Here is a 24,255-nt window from a genome sequence, read left to right on the forward strand (position 1 = left end):
ATTTTATTTTTCACTTACTTGGCTGGACGTATTTAATGAAATGCTTATTAAAGCACCTTGCTCAAGGATACAGGCAAGGCATTGCCTCATCGAAGAAACTGAAATTTTAATGCCTCTGGTGTCCCAGGTGCATATAAATAAGGCTGCTTTCTGGGACCCTTGCCATGATATTTGAGAGTATAACTGTTGGGATAGATCTGAAATATTTCAAACTTCTGGAATAAAAGGTATATGAGTGGCATGCAATCTGCATGGGAAACTACTGCACAGTTGCATCCTTGAGTATGCATACCTTACCCCAATTGCTCCAGCATGAATCTAATGAAAAACTATATGAATAAACTGTAAAGCTGTAAGCATTACAACTGGCAGTGAATTATGGTGTCTGGCAAAATAAAGGGAAATAATTTTCCAATCACAAAGGAGGAGTAAACATACAAACTGGTTTTCACAAATAAACAGCGGGCATTTAGCCAGTTGAATTAAGGTCACCATGTTTGTGAACAACTGAATAGCCTAGGTCTCAAAGGCAGAGTTATGTAGGGTGAAAGCTGAATAGACAGTCTGTTAGAGCTGGTCCTTGGGACATAATGTCTGCTTCATGCAGCGATATCAGCCTGTCGAAGATGGAGGGACCACAAAATCTCCTGACAATCTCCTGTATATCAAAACAGGCTTACGCTTGCTCCCAGAGGGAGATCGCATATCATCTTTGGAATATTACGTGCAAGGCGATATATAAGGTCAGATGTGAAACTGGGTTTCCCTTATCTGGGTAATAACATGGAAGTGGTTTCTAGGCAGTCTATTAGGCCAGCGAGCTGTCAGAGGGGTGTAGCGAGCTAATGAGTTCCTGTGATTAATTCGCATTTTGAGTGCTAAGCCACGGCACATTTGCTTTTGGGGCTTTTTATCTCCCCTCATGCTTGCCGATGTTAGTTTGGCATTAAGTAAGTCCGTAATGGCTTACGGAAGCCGGGGTAGCCTTACAAGGCTGGACTGATCTGATTTAAAATGCAGAGAACATTATTTACTGTGAAAGGCAGTTGGGTCCTTACATAGAGGCCAGGACACGGCGCGCGGTAGAGATGTGCTGGAGCATGCATCATGGGACGTGGTAAATCTGCTCTTTTACAAATGATTTATCACTCTGGTCAGCAGATTTACACTCACATTCTTGATTTCCGTTTGGCTCTGTGTAGTTCTGTGAGATCTTCTTCCCTCTGAAATGTGAGGGCCAGTGTGTCTGTTGTGCTTATGGAGATGCATAAGCTTATGGACATATGTTGTTCTTCTGGAAACCTTGGTCTCCTCATTGAGCCATAATCCCCCTTGTTGCTTCAGATAAGGCACAGTGCATTAAGCATTAAGGAATCCTCCCTTAAAGATTGTTACCACACACGGAATGGCTAGCTGGATGGCATTCTTCTCCCATTTGACCTGTTTCGGCTCCAGCAGTAGGGAGCTTTCTCAGTGGCTCATAAATTATCCACATGCTGGTTAATGTAATTGAGTTGTTCTGTTTTAAGGAAGGAAACCCCAATGCAGCAGTCAATAACTAGGTTTGACCAAATGAAGGTGCATTCCATTATTATCAACCTTCCTCCCCCCCTGCAGTCTGCATTGTTTTCCCAGCTTAATTTGGCTTCTGTCACATTGCTTGCCGATTTGAGGCGTTATTGGTTAGAAATCCATCAGTGCTCTGTGCAGAACTGCCCCAAATCGCCTGCATTATGCAAGGGAATGGACACGCAATGCGCAAATTGGAGCTGTCATAAATTATTTTGCAAACCTGAACTTTGGGTTGGAAGCTGGATAAATGATGAGGATTTACATTTTAATTAACTAGACATTCAGAAATTCTGTGACTCTCAAGATTGAATGTTCCAATAATTGAACCCCACATTTTTTCCCCGAGCACTATGTAAAACCACAGTTGTTGCTGTGCGAACAATTTACTGCAAAGGCATTTGCATTGACTCGCGCACTCAGACAGGAAAATTAACAGCTATTTTATTGATATTATTTTCTGCAGGCTTCTTGGGCTATCCTTGTTAATATGGATGAATAAAACTTCATTCATTGTTAACAAGTATTCAAAGTACAGAGATCCTTAAGAGAGACTCCTCATCTTGATCACTGTCGAGTTGAGTATATCTGGTAATAGAAAAGTCCTTGAAACCAACCTCAGCCCCACAAAGATGTTTTAACAGAAGCAAGTTTAGCTAGAGTTCTTTAAGTCTGTTAAAAATAAATAATAATTCTACTTTTCATTTCTGAAAACTGACTGGGAATGTTTCTTCTTGAGCCAGTAGGTCGTAAATTCAATATGGGATGTAACAAAGGCTATCGAATAGTGGAAAACTGTAGTCATACAGTCCCTGTGCTATTTCAGTTAATGAAATAGTCTGCTGGCACTGTTCTGTAGAAACTTTCCATATAATTGATATACATTGATATATAAAACATGAATATTCTCCAATTTAATAGTAAACTCAGGTCGATCTTGGTCAAGAGAAACAGACTGTAGAATAGATCATTAAATTCCCAGACACAAGGTCCTACAAAATTGGTACAGTGTTAAAAAGTAAGCCTGTACAGAGGCCTTTAATATATAACGTCAGAATCTGAACATGTCTGTCTGCACTCTGAATGCAAATACTGAGGCTACTGCAAAACCAGAGAAAATTGGTGGCATTCAAATAGTAGCCCTCTCAAAGAAAGGTGGGTTGGCAGGTGAATGCTCTAATCTCATTCTTGGCAGAAAGTACTGTTGTCCACACTTATGGTAGGTGGTGAGCTATGATTAAGAACCTTGAATCCCTTGGTTCTATACTTTTGCATTTTGGAAATCCCATTATACTGAACAAAATATGTGGCTTGCCTTCAGTGAGCTGCCTGCTTGTAGGCTCTAACCACTTGTCAATCGGCACACTTTATTAGCATGAAACTACATCGCTTATCTCCCAGGCAGCAAAAAGATAGTTTGGTTTCACATCGGCCGAATGCTAATTCCTCACTTTTTTTCTCACCAAATGGATGCATTAGAGGCTGATGTATTGAATTTTAACACCACATGTGAGGGGCCTCTTAAGAATGTTAAATGCAAATGGGACAATGTGCGTATGCGTGTGCGAGCGCTGGGGATTCTGAGCACCGCAGACTTGATTGGCTGTTTTATTTGAGAAAATTGTTGTTGGGGTCATGGAGATGGAGGGTGAGTGGAGTGGCAGGGAGCAGTACAGCCTCCTCTGGCTTCGGCTGATTGTAATTCTGTGTGCATGCGGTTGCCCATTGGCTTAGAGGTGCAGAACAGCGGGGATGACATCATCAGAATGATAAAGACAACACAGGCAGCGTAGAGTTTTCCTGTCTCGTTTCTTAAAGGAAACTTTTGAACACACTCAAGCTCTGTTTTTGCCTTGGCCATTTTATGTAATAATTTATCTATATATATTATTATTTTACAAGAGTGTTGTCAACACCTGCTGAATTCCTGTCACAGGGATTTATTAAGCACAAAGACAAATTTGTATTTAATTGATCAACGGAACACATCAGGAGTTGTTTGCATATCGTTGAGTGGCTTTTAATTAAAAACTCAAAATGAATGCATTCTAATGTGGACGTGGGAAAAACTGCTTTCATTTATTAATATAGCATTTCTTATACTAATATAATACAATTCTGAATACTGAACATGTTTCTATAGACACCAAACGGATATATACTGTAACTGTATGCTATGTTTTGAAAGCAGCAATACAATTACCAGTTTTCACCCAATCTATTAAACATAATAACTAAATGCTATATTTTGATTGTTTAATGGCACATGTTCCAATGGAAAAAAAATGGTGAAAACTGCTCAATGAGATATCTCTGAGATATATCCCAAGTTCAGCAAAAACAGTTGAAAAAGTAATGATTACATAATTCTTGAGGCACACATCATAATTTTGATGTAAACTCTCTGTGCTGAAATATTAATGTATTACTTATGTAAGAGAATATTTTCAGACAGATGTTAGCTAGTTAGGGAACTTGTCACATACCTGTCACATACCTGTCACTCACTTGGCTCGTTCACTAGCATGATAGCTAGCTACTTACTCAGCTAAAATTGGCAGAAAAAACACATAATACTTTTTGAAAACAGCTGAGACTGAGAATGAAGTCATTCAGAACATACACGTGGTGAGTCCACAACATGAAAGAGACTATGCAATGTTGATGTAATGAGTGTTGATGTAATGTGTCTATTTCTTTGAAAAATTATAGATATTTCACAGTGGAAATAGCTCTTTAAGCTACCTCTATAAACACGGTTTGTAAGACAACTACATATTTCACTAAGGCAGTATGCAATTATGCAAAAGGGGCATTGCATTTTTTTTTAAATTCTGATCAGCCTGGGAGATTTCAGTCACGTCCTGATTGCCTGATTGGTGGTCTCCAAACATTATTATTCAGATTGCTTCATAACTACATTTTCATATTGGCACATCTCCTCCTGGTGCTATAGAGCCAGTGTGTCTCAAATAAGTGATGCAAAAAAGCAACACTGGCTTTAAATTGTTAGTCAAAGTTGAGAGCAATCCGCATATCAGGAAGACTGAATAGACCCCCGTACGCGGTTGTTGAATGGTTTGTGAAATTATTCGTCCATTTTTGCCACTCAGTGTTTAATTGACATTTCCTCTCACACGCTCATCAGACTGCAGGAGAAGCCTTTAAATTTAATGTGGAGAAACCCAATAGATGCTGTGCTGATGGCTACATTAACAGTGTATAGTCCTGTGACCTTCATATTGCACATTATTTATCCTCTGCATTTTTACATTGTTGGCTCATGTGTATGCATTAAGCGTCACCAAACAAACCGACCTATTACAATAAATATAAGCAAAAAGGGTAATAATGGTAATGAATGTATATGGTTTGTATTTTCCCACCATTTCACAGTGGTAACTCTCTCTAGATGATGGCCATGGTTAATTAGCCATGACATGTAAGTACATACTCTAAATAAATGCACTATTTTAATGTGCCATTGTTTTAAGACTATACTGTCAGCATGCATAAAAAACAAAAATAGAAATGAGAATTTTAATGAGCCATTTTGGCAAGCTTGAAATACAACAATGAAGCATTCAGCATGTATATGGACATAAACCTGAGAAGATCTTTAAGAATAGTTCCAATGTCATAAATACTATCTTCAACTATTATGAATACATGTAAATAACAGATTAGACTCTTGCATGACAGATTAAAGGTAAAAAGGGCATGATAAAACATTTTCCTTGATATCATATTTCTGTCCTTTCTGGATGGGCTAATGAGGGATGCTACTACCAGTCTGTAAGTCTTTGCTGAGGCAGTTAGTTTTGTAACTGTATTTAAATGCATTTCTCAAAAAAACAGATTACCAAATCCATCCTCTGGAAAAGTAGTTGGTACATGGTCTCATTTCTCTTCACAAGAAATAAACAATGTGTACAAGTTGTTTTACAGCAGATTTTGATGGCAGGTGTGCCGTCTTGAGATCGGCAAGGAAGACCCGATACCTACATGGCCATAAGAGTTAGACCTCTTTGGAGGTGCCCCACTGAACCACAATGACCCTGATAAATATTAATAATATACCAAAATACCAACATAATTTCAACATTTCTAAAACACATCATTTATGACTTAAAAAACATCACCTTGTCTGTCAAATGTTGAGATGTAGACATGCTAAAAGATAGGAATTCACATTCCATATATAGAACTGATTTCTGACTATCATGTCTCATGTCACAAGAATCAAAAATGGTCACAAGAATGCCAAACAGCCAGCTAACTGCTTGCTGGGTATACAGATAGCTAGTTAGATGGTGACCCATATGTTGCCCAGCTGAGATTGCTAGCTAGCCATGTAATTCTGCCAGTGGGTGTGCTAGCTGACTCATTTGCTAGGTAGCCTGGTAAAACTGTAATACTGAAAGGACTACAGGGCCATGTTCAAAAAGACAATTAGTCACTGGCTTGGCTTGTTTAGGAATAGGAGCATCATCCAGATTCAGTGTAACTTCATTTAAATTTAAAGGCCTGTTTTAGTCAGTGCTTCTACTTATAAAGAATAAGTTTATTGTACATTTGAGTAACCTTGCATGTTTGTATGCTGTTTTTGAGTGAGTATGTATGTGAGTTTTTATGGTGATTGACTTAACAGTGAAGTGAACAGAAGGTTCAGGTGGTGTTTAATAACTTTCATTCCATTTTGTATCATTTTATTGGAAACAAATCTTGTCCATTTTTGAACCAGAGAGTAAATTTTGCTGAAGTGTTGAATCTCTTGGGGTTGTAGCCAGCTACTCTAAATCACACTTCATACAGCCACTGTACAGGTAAATAAAATTATTGTAGTCCTGAGTGTGTCCTGATCATTAGTGAGAATGCTCAGAGCTAACTCACATCAAATGATCATTTTCTATGAGTTGTAATAAAACCGTAAATGAAATTTTCTTCATCAATAATTTACAAGGCGCTCCAAAGCCCTCTTCAGGTTTATGTAAATCTGAACCAGTGGATATCCTCCTACATTAATATTGCATTGCTTTCTTTTGGGCTCATTACCAATGACAGGTATTCAGTGAGTGGCTAATTTCAGAGCTGTCACTCTTTCCTTCCACTGTGGGACTCAGATGATCTTTATGTATCTGTATGACCTGTATCTGTATCTGTATAAACAATCTGTGTTGTTGAATAGTGTTTTATTCCAAATTTTACTTATTATAAGATATATAATGATATATTAACACAGCATATGTATGTATCACATGAGCCTGAAGCCTTGCGCAGGTCAGTTGCTGACAGTAGTAATATTAATGCACTGCATTTATATAGCGCCTTTTATGGATCGCAGAGGGCTATATTGCGAAGATCGGTGATTCACCTCAGCCACCATTTTGCTATTTTTCAACAAATCATACAGCACGGAGTCTTCAATAGGGCCCCTCTATGGTTGTCAGTGGAGACAAAACGCTGCTCATTTTAATGTGTTCCTGCCTCCCTTTTACCACTGGCATAAATAGCCCTTAATACATGTAATATGCTCGAGCCCACTTTAATTCATTGCAATAATGCTCAGCCTCAAATGGATGCTGTTCTTAACAAGTTCCTTCATCTTGTAAAGAAATCATCAATAGGCTGAGATAATACTCTCTGAACTGAGAGTCCAGGTGGTTGGCACAGTACATCAGCACTGTGTGATAACACAGCTTTTAATGAGACTGTCTCTTAATATGCTTCAATACGCCTACACAGCACTAAGGGTCTAATGAAGAATATGTAAGAAATATTCATTTTTCACCTCACCTGTGAAACTGGATGCCAGAATGCTAATCACCCTTATACACATATGGATGACATAATTGGCACTAGGGACAGAGTTTATCCACACATACTATGCATATATTTTAAGAATTTGCTGTAGCATCACAATTTCTTGGATTGCACTGACATATTGAGTTTTGTGGATATGGTACAGAGTAAGTGTTCATGGTTTATTGGTTGGCATTTTTTTTCAGTGCTCTCTTGCTTCCCTGAGCCATAGATATGACCTTCCGAAATGATATGGCCTGCTGGAAGTGAAAGCAATATAAATTAATCACTTCATCCAACAGAATGCTGGTTCCTCACTTGCTCCATAAATGTTCATTTATAACTTTGTGCTGTGAACACACTAATGTATACATTCTTGAATGGCAGTTATTCTACCTCCAGAGTCTTTGCCACCTCTTAATTCGGGCAACTGCAGCCGGGGGGAAACATCCAGTGCTTTGCTTTGCATCTACTTTTAGAAGTATGGCTTTTCCGATGTACAGTGGCAGGTTTGGGGTGGCCTAAGTGGGGCTGTGTAAGTTCGATGGAAGCACATCGCCGCACCCCCTTCCTTCCACCAAAACCTACCTGAAGTCCAGTGTTCTCACCAGATGGGCATGGGCATCCTTCTCTGGCCTTCCTCCTCCATTTTATAATTTGCACTCTTAATCAGAGATTTGGCCTGCTGTGCTGCCAGTGCCTCAGTCCACTGGGGGCGTGTGGAGTGGTGCTGTGTGGAACGGAGACCTGGGAAAACGTGGATGCTGGGATAGAGGAGAGAGTTTCCATGGGTGACTAATCCTCCACACATTTTTATGGGCAGCCGGGTTGCAGAGGGACCAATTACGGCTGACATCGTATGGGACGAGCCCATTGTTTATTTTCAGGATCGTATGGGAGGGATCGGAGAAGTGCCAGCTGAAGTGAAAGCTGGCACCTGATAGTTGGTCGCTCCTTCTCATGCTCCGCTCCGGATGCTAACCACTGCAGTGAGACTGCATCGTCAAAGGTGGATAGGTCAATTTCAGTGTTTTACAGCTTCAATTAAACACATCTGTATACTCTACAAAAAAAAATGCATGGCGCAAATAGCTCTCTGGGGTTTATGGGAATTTACTAGGATGAAAAAAAAAAAGATCCATTAAGGCGCTACCTACGTGAATATCACTGTGGTTGAAATGCAATCCGTCAAACTAATGATTCTTCAAACTTTTCCGGTGGGGTACAGTGAATGATGACAACCTAATAAAAATGTCACTGCTTATAAGATATTGTAGCAGCTCAGAATTTTGCTTTGGAAGCACACCCTACCAAGCGAAATGTTTAATCGACTGAAAGTATTTTGGTTGCGTAAAATGAAATGACATTGTGATGAGTAAACACACAACAAGGAATCAATAACACACAATCAAACTAATATCCTTTCTCTGACAGCTCTGTTATATGCTGGAGTGTTGTGTAATTCCCTGTTGTGGTGGAATTCATCAGCATTCTGGAACATTCTGCAGAGCCGTTTTACTGCTGCAGTTATGGGTTTGTTGGTTTTGTGATGTGTGAGCCCACTACATACTTTACCAACTTAGGACTTCCAGTTTTTTTGGTTCGGACCTTTTGGTTTTCAAGAACGTCATAGGCTGGTCACGCAAACCTCAAAACCAGAGAATTGCATTATGTCAGAAAGGTGTAAGCTTCAATACAACCTGTTCAAAATAGAATATTTCCGCATACCAGTGAATTGATAGGAAATATTTAGTTTATTTATTTATTTATTTATTTATTGACTCCATTTCCCCTCAGTGTATGTTAATGAGGCTGGGCCTGAGTTTCGTTTTAGGTTGGAAATAATCCTTTTTTCCCTCTGCTATGAAGAGTGACTTCTTCGTTCAGAAAAACGTGTTACTTCTGCTGTTCATCGTGAACCAGCACAGCTTTCAAAGGTTTGCGTTTTTCATTCCTTATGTCAGGACTGTCAGAGTCCAGCTTTAAGACAACAATTATTTAAGGTCTTTCAGCTGGAAACAGGAGTTATTAAAGGGTTGTAAACCCAGCATGCTGGTCTTGATGTAAAATTCCCTTTAAGCACTCAGCCAGATGTAACGCCAGCCTCTCAGGAAAGTGAGTTCTGAATATATTGAATCGTTGACTCATTTGATATGAGATCTTCATCTGATGTTTGCCTTGAGAATGCATTTCAATACACAGTGCTTATAAAATATTCTGAATCAAAGGCTTTCAGAGGAGGAGTCATGCTTTCTTAACCACCACCCACCCACCATTTCACAGCTTTCTGATGGAGAACAGGAAGGCTGACATTGCTGTGAGAACCCTCAGCTCCTGTGTCATCTTGAGCCGGAACCATGGCCCAGAGAGTTCAGGGAGGTTCAGATGGTAGGGGCCCTAACTCATCTGCATATCACTCCTTTGCTTGGCCTTCCTGATTTTCATATTGAAGAGCACTGCTCCTGTAATTAGGTGGCTCGGGTTCGAGGGGCTGGAGAGTCAGGCTGGAGGAGCTGGCTCTAGCTTGGTGGGTGAGGATGAGAGCTCGATCAGAAACGCCCATATCGGCGTGCTTAAGCCTTCGTGAAGCTCTGCCTGAAATGAGCGTTTCAGTGATGAAGGATTTATGGCACCCCTTAGCTCTCAGAAAGCACTTTAGTGTTCATGAAATTCAGCGTGTGGAATCGCAAGTGTGCGTGTGTGTGTATCCATGTGTGTCTGTTGGCGTGTGCATGTGTGTGCATGTGTGTGCCGCATGTGAGTCTGCACCCAGCACGTGTATGTGTGGGCGCGTGTTAGTGAATTGTTCGTATTTAAAGCACATAAGCCATTTACTCACAGTCCCTCAGGGTATGAAGGTCTATTTGCCTGCATGTGCTTACGATACGAAAAAAGGGAATTTTATAGACCAAACTGTTTTATTAATCCCAATTATCCTATCAACACACATCGTTGCAGAAAATTAACATAATTCCCATATTTTTTAATTTTTGACCTCTGAAGGGGGTGGGGGTGGGGGTGTTACCACTGTGTCCCAGTTTAATAAGCAATGCAGATATCATTTGATCATTTCATTCTTTCAGCCTCCAGCAAATTTGGATATTTATTTTATTTTATGATGGCAAATGAGCAATTCAAAAAGTGTTTCATTTTAAAAGTCAACAGTGTCAATTACTGTATCCCGATTAGGTGTATAAGATTTGGTGTGTAATACATTCAACGTCAGCCACTTTATTGCTTTCAGTTGTTTCAGGAAGGCCCTTGAACACAAGCTTATGTTAGCAAGGGAAACATAAGAGATGTCTATTTTGAAGATATAATCTGGACATATTTTCCATTGTACAGATACAGTACATAACAGTAACAAAATAATGGTACTATTTCAAATAGTAGAAGCACCAAAACGCATTGAAGCATTGAAATACTTGGAATATATGATTTAAGAATTACCCCTCACACACACACAAACACACACACACACACAAATATATACAATGTGTGTATATATATATATGTATATATATATATATATATATATATATATGTATACATGTATATATGTATATGTATATATATATGTATATGTATATATGTGCGTATATATATATATCTGTGTATATATGTGTATATATATATATATATATATATATATATATATATATATGTGTATATATGTGTATATATATAATATATAATATATATATATATATATACACACAGTATAAGTACATAGAAGGCACTGTCTCAAACCTCTGCAGCCCCTATGAGTAATATATACGTGGTCACTCGTTACTTTTTCTGTAAGCCATTCCATAGCAAATCTCCTCCTCTCTGACTTGTGGATTCAGGGCATACTTCGCAAAGTTTCAACCACTACGTTCCACGACATAAATGACTTATAGCCATAGCTTTCCTCAGTTCCAGAGACTCTAGAACTGGTTTAGAATGGCATGTCTGATTAATGGTATATGCTTTAAATTCTCAAGTAGGTCTCATAGTGCCTGCCTGTATGCTGATTTTTCAGTTTTTTTTTTTGCGAGGAACTTTTTTCTGAAACTGTCTTAAGGCATTTATGCTCCATTTTCAGATGGAATCGGACATGCTTCTTTATCCTTGGAGTGACAAGGATGAACAAGCATGCCCTGAAGAAATAAGTGCCAAGCATCTGGAAAGGAATAGCAATGAGTACAATTACTGTAATTTTATACTAATTGCACTCATTGTTATATAATATCATGACAGTCATATGACTATATATTACAAATAAATGTAAACTATTAAAAAAAATACAGCATTTGGAGTTACGGTTGGTGGTCAGAATATGAGAACAAGCAGTCATCACGTTCATAAAGTCACTCCGAATTCTGGTTTACAACCATCATGATCTAACTGCAATCATGCCAGGGTCTGATAATGCTTATGGGAGAGTGAATCATTTAATAACTGCATTGAACTTGCATTGGACAGAAATGAAAGTAAATTCCTCTCATCGTTTGGAAAATGTCACTATTGTGTTCTGTCACCGTAATACTGGTGAACTATTACTTGCAAATATCAAACAAATTGGGGTGTCAGTCCAGTTAGTTGACATGTAGATCTTTTTAGTTGTCTGCAGTGCAAGCCATAAACTGTCCTAGCCATATTTCCTTTTACCATCTAGTTTCAAAATAAAACTGCACATTTTCCTTGCTTCTAACAACTGCTTAACAACCTGGATCAGGATGCTCTATTTACTTTTTTTTCCTGTGGATTTGTTGTTTGTAAATTAATTAATCAATAGTTTGCTATGGTCATAATACATTTATGTCAGAGCATGGCATATATAATGAAATATACTAGTGATTGCCACTTCCAAAGCTGAAACTTTTTACATTCTTTACGTGCAGGTATGTACAGGGAATTGGCAATAATTGAAAGGATTGAAAGGTATTATTACATAATTATTTAATAATTATTTTAATGCAAGAATTTTTCAGTCATTTTCTACTTTATGATCCAAGTGAGGCTGCACCCACAGTAGCACTCTGTCACTGCAATTCTGTAAGGTAATATACAGCAAAATGATTTAGAAATTAAACATGAATAAAAGCCTGGCAAATTTTAGAACGATTGCACCAGATGACTGCACACAATTGCTTTGGTTCTTGGCTGTTTTGTACCTCTAAGGACTTCTGGGTGAACCCCACACACATCATACTGTCCCATATGTTTGTGCACTCAGGCCAAATGCAAGGATCTCATCACAGTCCTCTGGATGAGAGATGAAGCCATTGGCTGATCCCACTGCTGTAGCGGCATGGAATCATTCAGCTGGTCCATGTTGCCACGGTAACCACATCCACTTGTCCGAACTGATGACTAATATAAGGGGTTTTATTTTGGGGGGGGGGGGGGTGAACTGTGGTATGCTAATACATAATAGGCTCTGTCTGGAGACTGATTTTACCTAAAGGTTCTGGTCTATCTGTAAATTCTTTTTACTTAAGATTAGTGGCTGATGGGAAACAATTTTTCAAAGGCAGGGAAAGAAAAATAAACTCGCAGTATAAATGGTTGTATTAAGCTAATGTCAAGGGCTATTGTATATTGAAATATCGGGCATGGCTTCTTTTTAAGAATGGACATGTCTTTTCAGGTGTCATATTTGAATTCTCAGGCCCGAAAGACTTCATGTATGACTATCCTCAAACTCACTATTGTGAAATATACCCTGTAGCCCCATTGTATTATTTTTTATTTGATTTTTTTATTTTTATTTGTAAGTGAATCTTCATAGAGTTACCAGAGATTTATTTGACTGGTACTCTTTTCTGTGTTTTTTTTTCCCAAAAGATCTAAAGATATTGTTAATTTCTGACACGTTTGTCTCTGAAAATCAGTATTGATGCAGAAAAACAAACATTCATTATTCTGTCAGTAATGGTATTTCCGATAAGACAACCCTACAATTTATGAATTTATGTGATAACAGCTCCATTATGGTGAAAAGAAATCTTTTCTCTGTGATGCATTAGAACAGAATGGCTTCATCAGATGTTCCTGTCATTGCTCTGGGCTGTGAAGCATTTTAGCGTATCACTGAGTTGGGGGGATATGTTTTGGTTGCCTTTAGCAATGCTAACAGAGATCGATGACAACAGATACACATGATATGTTCTGAGTCTTGGTTTCTATTTGTCATCTCAGTAAGAAGAGATCTGTGGTCTAGCGTTGATCTGTGCTTCTACACCAAGGGCAGGAGCAGGTCTTTCATGGGCTGATTTCCTAAGACAGCAACCTAAAGTAGAGGTTCCACTGTATCTGGGACAGAGTTGTATCTGAACTATCAAAAAACATGGAGCATTAAAGTGGGTACAAGAAGATGATTGATATTGTTATTGTTTCTAGTGGTGCTACTGGCGGTCATGAAAGTGTGATGTTCAGTGGATGTCCACTGATAGCCAATGTGGTCAATTGAGTAAAGTGATCCAACTTCCTGGACACTGGAGCTAATTCATTGGCTGACGGCTGAAGGGTATTTATTTTCCTGACACACAATCAATAAATTGACATCACCGAATAACATTCAAAAGTGGCTCTCAACATGCTGTACAAGCTTAATATTTGTGCCACTGCCCGAATGCCGTCAAAGTGGTAATTCGTTAGACTATAGATGGGAAGCTAATAAACAGAAAAGCATATGGCTCGCAAGCCATTTCTCTTGACCTTTATTTTCCAAGCAAAAAATCAATTTGTTGTTAATATGCATCCATTACTGGGCGCCTTTCACAGCGTTTCTGTGACGGCGGCCGCAGGTTGGCCGTGGAAGTGCCTGCGAGGGTGGCTTTCCGGTGCTCTTCCTCGTATAAATCTTCGGGAACTGCGTCTCCTCACTCACAATCAGATTACAGTGCATATCCACTGCGAGGAAACAACGTCAACAACAACATTTGTGTTAGCGCGCGTTCTGAGGAAATGGAAGGGCAATCTGAAAGCGCTAATGCAATGCGTTCAGGCGCTGCATGCTTCACGCCCTGCTTGTTTGTGTGAGACAGTGAGGGGCGTGAGCTCGCGCAGACTGTCGTGCACCTGGCGGGGAGACGGCGTGGCCTCGTGCACGGTGTTGGCGACACCTTGGGCAGCCACGTGCGGGAACCTGCGGGGACTGCGTTTTACAGCCATCTGCCCACCCCCCACCCCCCCCCCCCTCCACCCTCCGTCACATTTTCTGTCAGGCCTCTGCACGTGGAAGAGCTATTGATCCCTCCCTGTATGAATACAGGCCCCCCTCTTCATTGGAGAACAAGGGAGGAAGACAGAGACAGAAAGGGGACAAAGAGCATGCTGTGCCATTAGCCCACAACAAACTCCAGCGCTGGAGACAAGCTGGGAGATTAATAACTGAATGCTCAATTTGAGCGGAGGGAAGGGGGCGGGGGGGGAGGACAGCCGCTTTAAAAGCCATGGGTAGGGAAGGGGAAGAGGGGGGCAGTGTGGGAATGCTTGAATGACCTGATGGTTTACTGATGTGCCTTAAACACAGCCAGGTTAAGCTTCCTGCCGTCAGGACAGAAGGTGAACAGAAACAGCGTTCTGCGCGGCCGTCGTCGGGTTGATTTATTTTCGGGCGCTCACGGGAGGAAAAAAAAAAAACGGCTGCAGAGCCGAAAGGCCAAGCAGCTGGGGTAGAGGGATTTAAGCCCAGAAATATTTCAGCGACCTTCTTTAAGATCTGCCACAGTCTCTCACAAAACCCTCTATTGTCTTCCTGGTGTGTTTTGTGTTGCTGCGGCGTCCCAATTTATATGTAAATTCTTTTTTTTTTTTCCCCCAGACAGTGTATTGCCCAAGGTAGTTTTATTCATAAGTTGCAACATCCATCGTGCATCACTGCTAGGACAGAAAACAGTGCGACTACTAGGAGGCCCTGTTTATTGTTTTTAAGAACAGAGTGCACAAAACAGTGATGATGTATAATGATGTTGTGTACTGTATATGAGAAATCTGCACTGACATTACAGTAAAGGCTGAGAGCCCCTTGCTGCCCTGCCTCCAGGAAAGTGCAAGTGCTGAGCAGTGGGGTTGGAGAACAGCAACAGAAAATGGAAAAGCAAATACAGACACCTCCCAAGCGTTTCCTTGCATATCCCTTCCGGATTCACAGAGGTAGCCCAGCGCTGACTGGCAGGTGTCGCCTGGCCAGTCTGAACCACGGCTTTAAATAGCATTTGAGTGTGCTGGGTTCACAGTGGGTGAGCAGCTCTACCAAAGCTTTTGTATGAGCGCTTGCTTCATACAACGGAACACTTCCCCTGGTTTTTATCTATTCATGTTATCTTATTTAATTTATTATTGTACAACCCAATGTTTTACAATTATAGTTGTATTATATGGTAGTCTATGTATTCACATGTAGTCTATGTTTTTAGTCTGGTTTAATAAGTCAAAAAATGTTGGAGTTGTACAATGATGATAAAAAGAAATGACTGAGCCTCTGCTTGGTAATTTGACAAGTTCTCTCTCAACACAAACTCCTCTGACATTCCTCTGATCACAGCCAAAAAAAAGCTATAATTGAAAGAGTGAACATACAAATTATAGCATAAATACATAGAGAATAAGAGAATGTTTTATGCAAAGGGTTCATTTCATGTGGGAAACATCCTCAAAATCACAGTATCTTGACTTTGGCTTTGAAAGGACAAGGGAGGGTTTTGTAATTTGGCTAAGGTCAGTCAGTAGTTCTTTTCTTCAAACATGTAACTGAGTTCCAAACCTTACATCACATCATGAATAAATAAAATAACCTCAAGGCTTCAGACAAAGGAAAGAAAAAAAAAACATTTTCAACAGATATTTCTTTTTCTCTGTCCTGGTTTCACTTTCAGAATTCAATAAAAAATCTAATATATGTGGATACTACAGAGTGATCACATATAGCGAAAGAAGAAAGTATAGGTATTTCTTAGAAGCTTTTGCTTTGGCTGTTGTCACAAGAATTTTGAAAGCCGTTGGTTAGCTGGTTAGAGCGAAACTGTTTACCTTACATAACAGGTGACTTGAATGCTATGGAGATATGAAGATACCCTCAGAATCAACCTTTTATCACTGGTATCACTGGTGTACAGAAATCAATAGTGTCATTATTTTTTTAAGGTAAAGAGGAATGCAATTTTTTTTACTACTTACTGTGCACCATTTATTTATCTTACACCTCTGGTGAGATCCATTTTAGGCCAAATAAAAACTGAATAGTAATATATCACCAAAAAGTAATAATACATCATCATTTGCTTAGATGACATGTGCATTCAAGTTGGTCCTCATCACCTACATTTACCTTTTAGCCATTTATGTTTCATCCGACAGTTGTGAGAAAGATACTGATATATGGAAGCATATATTTTGCACTATGTGCACAGAAACAGCATTGCAGGAAGTGATAGTGGAAATAGTTTTGTGCATGATGGCGGGATAAATTGTAACCGCTCAGTGTTGCAATTAGCTCACATCCCTAACTGAGTGGAGAACAATCTGTATGAGGTCCATTTATGTGAAAACGCATTACATCACACCAGCAGAAGACGTGCACCTACTGTTAGAATGTGTAAACTCCACTATTGCACTGAGTACTGTTGAGCGACACAGCACTGTTGTGCTAATGCTATTAACTTCCTGTCTCAGCAATGGTTTCCTGTGCAGGATTAAAGCCCTTACCCTGTGGTGTGGAGAAGGGCTCACACAGCCTGACAGGAGGTGATCTGGATGAAAGGGCACCGCTGGAGACCAAGTCTTACCAGCATCCTCATTCTGTTAGCTAAGCGCTCTGCCAGCCGTGCACAGAGAGATTATTCTCACGAGAGAGAGGCTGGCAGGAAGCCCCCCAACATACACATGAGCGCACACATACACACACACACACACACACACACAAACTCCCCAGAGTTGTTCCATTTACAGTCTGTCTCCTAATTTATGGGCTGTGAAAGGAGAGCATATCACTAGTAACTTCCCGCTCCAGGAAGAGAGGGAAAGGGAACCTGTATTAATTGAAAGGATGGCAGCTCGAACAGACAGGTTGAACAGGAGTTAGCAAGGAACCCAGCGGAGAAGGTCAAACTAATTTCCTCCCCTCTGGGCGGGATGGTGATGTCATGGATGACAGGAGGCTGATTCTCAGGGACCCAGCCCTGACGTCTCATCCAAATTCAGAACCCAGTGGTGAACAAACTGGGCCATGAGTGACGCGCGCTCGCGTGTATGTGTGTATGTGTGTGCCACTGTCAGCCGGTAAGATACAAATCAAGTAGTCAGACGGCCTTCTTTGCCTGTTTTTTGTCATTAACAAACTAGCCAATAAAGTTCTCCTATCAGCAGCTAGAGCCCTTTCACTTGTCTGATTTGGTACCATGTCTTTAAGAACATTATTTCACATGATATTTCAATTATCAACTTAAGCAGTTAATCAGTTCTTAAGTAAATTAATAGATTTTTGTCATTATAGCTAAAATGGATACATTTGTTAATGGATGAACAGGTAATCCTTAAATTGATATGCTGATTTAACTGAGCAAAAAAAAATATATATTAGTAAAATTCATCATCAAATATATTAGTTCAAGCAGGTTGGATTGTTTGTCATGGACCACCGCACTGTGTATGTGTGTGTGTTAGCGCGGGCATATTAGCGAGACTCTGAACTGGCGTGCAAAATTTGGCATCTGCAATTCTCTGTCGGGGCCTGTCTTCTGACAGGCTGGGTTCAGCGATAACCAGCATGACAATCCAGAGGGGAGTACTGGCAGACTCTGTAGCCATGTCAACAAAATGAGTACTGAGTACGTTTATTCTTCTGCTCTCAACCACTCACAAACTGAAATATGCTGCCCTCACAGACCCAAACACAGTTACTCTCTCCACACATACAAACATGAACACTACCCCCAACATACTCAAACACAGCTTGTAGCTGTCTACGCACATATATCTGTCTATTTGAACATATTTACATTTGTTTGGAATTCAATACATTTTGTCATTATTTGATATACACTTCAAATGCCAGAAAGATACATAATTTATATAAGATGTTATCCTGTAGTGTCCACCTCTATATGTATCTGAGTGACAGTTGCAGCGAGTCCCTGCCCCATGTCAAAAGGAAAGTGCAGCCATTTACCGGGCTGAATTATGTCTTTTCACAGTCCTTGGTAATCATACGCACAATCTCCAGCAGGCTGTGTCTGCTGTTAGCCTTGGGGGCCATGAGGCTGTGGTCACCACAGAAATATAGTACTTAGATGGTCAGAGGAGTTGCTTGTATAAAACACAAAACAAGTTAAGAATCAGGTAGTGCTGTTGAGACTCTGTTTGGAGAGAGTGAAAGTCTATATTTACATCCAGGTCAAAAGGAGTGCTGAAGTATTTTTTTGCAAGTGGGATTTGGAATGAGCTCACAATCCAATCAACATGGTTATCAACTGAAGGCTCTTGCACCTGAAGTAAAAATGGCAATGAAGGTTTTCTGTAACATCAGCCAGGGCAAACAGCCCATTCAAGTTTATCATGTTGAAATCATGCAACCTCCTGCCACCTGTCCGTCAGACAGGGACAGCAGAGCAAGCTGCAGTACCCTCTCTCTGCATGTCGCAGGAGAGCATGGTGAGGAGGCAGAGCTCAGAGGGCCCACAGGAAGCCCAGGAGTCACATTCAGAACGGCTTCCTGCCACGCCCTGGGCGCCCGGCGATGTTTAATTTTTCATCTTTATTCATGAGGCCCCTCGAGAGAATGTCTCTACCTGCTGTTCTGCCTCTTTCAGGAGGAACAGCCAGGGGTGCAGGGTGGGGGATGCGATTGGCTGGCTGGCTTCGCTAAGTATGGGAAAAGTTCCATTTCCTACCTTCATTTCGAGACACGGAGGGTGGAAAAAAAACAAAAAAACAACAAAAAAAAAAAACAAAAACTAAAACGTTATTGGGAGAGAGATTGCCTTTGAAGAGGTGTGTCGATTCTCTGAAGATATGGGAATTATTTTTACTGTCCTCAGCTGGCCCGGGGAAAAGTCTGTCCATATTTTGATATTTGCAGGCCAGTTGTTGGTGGTCATCTCTGGTCACGGCGGGAGAGGTGGAATGAAATGTTAGATGAGACTTTTTGTATACAGCAATGTATCGCACCGAACAGCAGGCCTGTATATCTTCCTGCGACTGCCTGTCATATACAAGCAAACAGTGCAAATTAAACAATTAAAAGTTAAGAGCATCAGGGCAGCTTGTCAGCTATCAGATTTTTATTGTATGACATCAATGACAAAAATCCACAATCTAAAACTACGATGTGTCAGAAAGGAATAACGGATGAAAATAACATAGACAAATATAGTGTACAGCACACTCTACAACACAAATATGATATTAACTACATCTACTAAACTGGTAATGTATGAAACATTTATAATATGTTAGTGTATATTTTGCAATCTCTCAAAAATATAGTCTTTAAAGTTATTTAACTTTTTAACAGGCTTCAAAACAAATTCTTACTCTGCACACAAGAAATGATAACTAGTGTATATTTAAAAGTACATGCCCTACTCGGTTCACACAGTGTGCAAACTGTTGCATTTATCTGATACAGAATGCACGGTCTGTCCAGGTGTCTGTGAGCAAACACCGGTTTGACTAATGTGAAAACATTTAAACCGCTGGAATCTCTGGACAGATCCAGATCTGAGGGGAGGTCAAATCCAGACTGAATTATGCTGTCACAGACACTCAACCATATGTATGCAATGTGTGGGAAAAGAATACACCATATTGTATTATACTATGCAGTGCATTAATTACAGTAATATGATTTGGTTGGTAGTTGTAGCAGAGTATTTTTCTTTTTTCTATAAAATGTGTTGTGGCATAACTCCAGTGTCATCTTTGCTGTGTGGGTAAGCTTTGAAGGACACATCTTTCCCTGCATATTATTTTCGCCAGCCACCAAAGCTCATATTTATGCCCGCTGTTTAATGTTGTGTGCAGTAGTCCCAGACACTTCTCTATGAAAGGAGCTCCATAAAGGAGTCCATTATTGTTATTATAACCCAGACTCGGTCCCATTGCCACAGTGCTGGGAAAGGGACCCTGTCATTAAATTGAAATTGAGCCGTATTTTCTCAGTGCATTGGGAGCCCATCTAGGACGATTGATATTGGTTAGCCATTATTCATGGATTTATGCTATGAACTAAACTTTATTTTTCTCTTTTTCCGTGTCAACACATGTTATCCACAGAAGTCAAACTGAAATTTAAGGGACCATTTACGTGATATATTGTTATCTATTGACTAAACTAACCAATGTATCTTATAACCCATATATATATAATATAATATAATATAATATTTACATATATATAATTTAGTTAGCTGGTGAATTCATTCTGAAGTTGTTTAAAAAAATATGCTACTTACATATTCGTATACATCATGTGTGCTGTTTTGCATTAATGTCAATCTAAATTCATATTCACAGGTAAATGTATTGTCACCACTTTCCAAGTGATGTACAGAGAACCAATGTGGAGGTGTTATTATCTATTTATTACCAAAGTATTATCTGTTTATCAACCATTGTTAAAAATTCTATATGCTGGCGCTTAAAACAGTGTGTCCTCTGGATGTTAGCAGCATTTTAATAATTGGCATGTGAACTTCAAGCTGATTAACATGTGAATGACAAACATTATTTTCTCTTGCAGTTTCTCTCATGCAAACTAAAGGACAACCTAACCGACCGCAGCCCTGGTCTCCGCCATATAAGGTTACCATCACAATTGAGGCATAATGGACATGAATGAGCCATACAGTTGTTATTCATGAGGTGCATGTCCCCCTCTGCAAGTTCTCGGGTATCAGTATTTATTTATGTTAATCCACTGCACCGATTTTCATAGAAGAGTAATTTTCCTCTGAGTGGAAAGAAATACCGTATGCTCCATCACACCGTTGCCCACTGCTATGGGGGGAAAGAAAATACTATTAAACAGAAAAAAAGTACTGATCGCAAATCACTCATCTCCCTGAATACAGTCTCCCTCTCCCACACACCACAGACCCAGCAATTGCTCGCATTGCGTTTCACTCCTCTGACAGCGGCTGAGGGGGCAAACCGGTTGGCTGCAACCACGGCCGCTAAGCTCCCCGGCTTTGATCCATTGTTGGTATTCTGTGAGAAGGAACTTCTCCTCCGCTGCCCAGCGTCAGGGCACAAAGGAATGGTAAAGGCATGGATATCTTTCCCGAGAAAGCGAATCTCAGAGGGACCGAATCAAAGCGGGCTTTGAAGTTGGCCAGAGCCAGATACGGGGGAGAACGCGCAGTGTCCGCGTGGTCCGTCTCTCCGTCTCTCCGGCGCTCGTACACAGCTAGAGGAACTGCACCCGCAGTGCGTCATTTTTCTGCTGTACATCAATTCCTCCTGGGAGTGCAAGGGAAGCTAAATCTTATTACAGTCTCAAGTCTGTCAGTAATTGCTGGGGAAAAAAGTTTTAGGTCAGTTTAGTAAATGGTTGGAAACCTGCATACATGGTCTCAAAACATTTCTATAATAGCTTTTCAATGGAGCTCGGCTTTGAGGCTGAACAATGAAATAAATTCAGCCTCTTTCAGTTATTACTGAATTCTCAACTTTTGTTTGATCAAATGGTGTTATTTTTTGCTGAGGTTGAAAGAAAAATGTACACCTCATTGTTATGGAGGTCCAGGCGAATCAGATTTTCTCTAGGTCCGAACAGGCCAAAATGCAGTGAAAATAGATTTAACTAAAATCCAATAGTCATATCTGGCAGATTCAGAGATGTATTGTTTTTTAAAGTTAAGATTCATGTAACAGTAGGGTTAGCTAGCTGTTATCATTGGTTACTCTTGCTTCTAAAATTGCATCTGAATCCTATGTAACAAAATATATTTCTAATATCTTTTATTTCCAAGATCCAGTGATCCAATTAAGGTAATAACATACAGCTAATCATTAAAGTTGTAGACCAGGAGAGCAACAATATGTTACTGTGTGAGAGACATCGTCTCACACATCGTCTTCCACTCTGTCATGAACTGGTGATACAGTACATCCTGTTCGATAGCAAAGTTTGAACTTCAGATTGCAAATGTGATAGCCAATCACAAGCATCTACTCAATGTTTAAATGAAGCCTCCTTAGCCAAACATTTAGCTTTCTGAGGCCACCTGAAAACTCTTGCAGTCTTAAGGACCACATGCTTTGCCTCAGCCTTAACTTTCATTTAGGTCCCTGTTATGAAATACCACAGCAGCTGTAGCAATGGAGCTTAGAAACCAACTACTGCAAATGACCTGCCTATTTTAAATGAAAAAAGTAAATATTCAATGATATGTTAAGCATGTTGCATTGCTTATTTGGCTTTGCTTATTCCAATTCGAATTTCAAGTTTCATTCTTTTGGAGAGAAAAATGGAGGAAAAACTTGAAGCTGTGCTCAACATAGCCACCCATAGTTGAGCCTGCAATCATACCCTTTCATTTCACATTTAACCTTGGTGGCTATTAGTGCGGGAAACAGAAGTTGGCCAGATGGGTGCCAACAGAATTGAATTTAATTTCTGCATGTGAACTCAGCCAGCATGTGTTTTTTTTCCTCCCCACTTCGAGAAAGGTCTTACCAATGGTGACAAACTTCTAAAATTAAACAAAAGAGGCATTTGCCTTATGTGCTGATATTAATTAGTTATTTCTTTGGACATTTGCCACCGCTTGTCTGTAAACATAATTTCCATTTCTACTGATTGCAGGCAACAAAGGATGACAAATGGCACATTTTGCATTCAGAAACATTCTTCCCAGTTTTCATATTAATGAGACGCAGTACAAATCTTACAGAACATGCTGTTCAGAAGCTTTTGTCAGACAATTTAGAATGCATCTTATATATAACCAATTTCCCCCCCACATTTAATGAAGTTTTATTACATCTTCAAATATATACTTGCATAATTCCACAGGAGATGACTATGAATTGGTTGGCTTCATTACGGATGTGACAATTTTTTGGTATTATATGGGTGTAATATGATTCAGTCAATAATGTATATTGAAATCGGACTGTATTTAAATGTAGATGAGCATGTACATTTGCTGTACACTAGAAGAAAATGCAAGCCATGCACTTCCATGTAGATGTGCATTTTTGTTACTGGAGAGGTTCTATACAGTCTAAACATTAGTTGAATGCCTGGGTGTCTGTTCAACCTTCTGAACACAGATTGTGGACATGGCTTCATATCTTTGGCTGGAGGCCAAACAGCCTTCGGCCCCCTGCCTTTGGGACATGTACTGTAATCACACAGCTTGTGCTGCGTGACATGCCTCCCCTCAAAAGTACTGCAGTAAATGCCGCGTCCTGGCCTGGCTCATTCTCCATTTCCGTGCCTCCCTGTTTCTGGCAGCTGTGCAGAGGACACCCGTCCCAGGCATGATTATATGTGAGCACTTCACTGCACAGTGGCCATGTGTTATTTATGCACTGCAAGCGCTAAGAGTTGATGTCTCATCAGTGTTTGCGATGGAATTAGCCATCTTCAAAAAGGAAACCTGTCATCTGTTAGTAATAACAGCTTGAGCTTTCCTTTCCCGTCCTCTGTCTCGTTGAAATAAGGACACCTCACTCCCTGGGCTATTTGGTGATGCCTGGTCAAAATCAGGTACAATAATGACATATCTTGCATGAACTGTAGTCTATGTAGATGCTCATGGTTCTATAAACAAGTGGTCCTGCCTAATGACCAAGTGTTCTGAAATTTTCCCATTTCAAACAGGATCTTTAGGAAGCTGACTATATAAATATTCTTGGAGTTCATTGTTGGAGGTTGATGTGGGTGAT

Source organism: Megalops cyprinoides, chromosome 20, assembly GCF_013368585.1.
Source record: "Megalops cyprinoides isolate fMegCyp1 chromosome 20, fMegCyp1.pri, whole genome shotgun sequence".
NCBI classification, from domain to species: domain Eukaryota; kingdom Metazoa; phylum Chordata; class Actinopteri; order Elopiformes; family Megalopidae; genus Megalops; species Megalops cyprinoides.